The sequence below is a fragment of the Marmota marmota genome, unplaced genomic scaffold (genome assembly GCF_001458135.2).
Source record: "Marmota marmota marmota unplaced genomic scaffold, marMar, whole genome shotgun sequence".
NCBI classification, from domain to species: Eukaryota; Metazoa; Chordata; class Mammalia; order Rodentia; family Sciuridae; genus Marmota; species Marmota marmota.
The window spans coordinates 1,070,350-1,071,168 of NW_026000241.1; the positions used below are offsets into that span (position 1 = coordinate 1,070,350).

The following is an 819-nucleotide window of genomic DNA, read 5'->3' on the forward strand; positions in this document are numbered from 1 at the left end:
TGTGTCCAACTGCAACTAAAAAATAAATATTTTTAAAAAATAGGGATGTGGCTCAGTGGGAAAGCACCCTTGGGTTCAATCCCAGGTTTCAAAAAAAACAACAACGATGTTTAAGTGGAAATCTTCCATGATGGACTGACTGAAAGAGATTGGCAGCTGGTGATAATTACTCTTCAAGTAAAGCTAGATATTGTCAGCTCTTTCCTGCATGTGGGGAATCTGAGGAAGTAGCATCAATTTGTAATGTCAAAGTTTATATATACACTATTCCTTTTCTCAGTGCCAAGATTTTTTTCATTTATATAGATGCACTGCTTATACATTTTAAAGTAGCAGCAGAGAGTAGGTAATTCCTGTTTTTTATTTTATTTAATGGATTATTTAAAAATGCACTTAAATTCAGGGCTGGGGATATAGTTCAGTTGGTAGAGTGCTTGCCTCACATGCAAAAGGCCCTGGGTTCAATCACCAGCATCCCCAGCATCACTTCACTTTACATAAGATTAGCCACTTTAAAGAGAACATTCAGTGGCATTTAATAGATTCACAGTGTTGTGAAACTCTCACTTCTATGTAGTGCCAAAATATTTTCATCATACCCAGGTGCAGTGGTGCATGCCTGTAATCCCAGTCTCAGGAGGCTGACAGAGGAAAAGAGCATGTAGGAGGCCAGCCTCAGCACTTTAGTGAGACTACGTCTCAAAATCAAAAACGAACTGAGTATGTATCTCAGTAGAATCATGCCAGGATCCAATCCCCACACCAAAAAAAAGATGTGTATTTCATCAAGAAGAATCCCTACGTCCTTTAAGTGCTTAT

General features: G+C 38.5%; 1 non-coding gene across 1 annotated transcript; it reads left to right on the top strand.

Annotated features, from left to right (window-relative positions):
* Window positions 1-407: 407 nt before the first annotated feature.
* Window positions 408-480, top strand: Trnav-cac. The gene has a single exon. It is a non-coding gene; the product is annotated as a tRNA-Val (tRNA).
* Window positions 481-819: the final 339 nt, after the last annotated feature.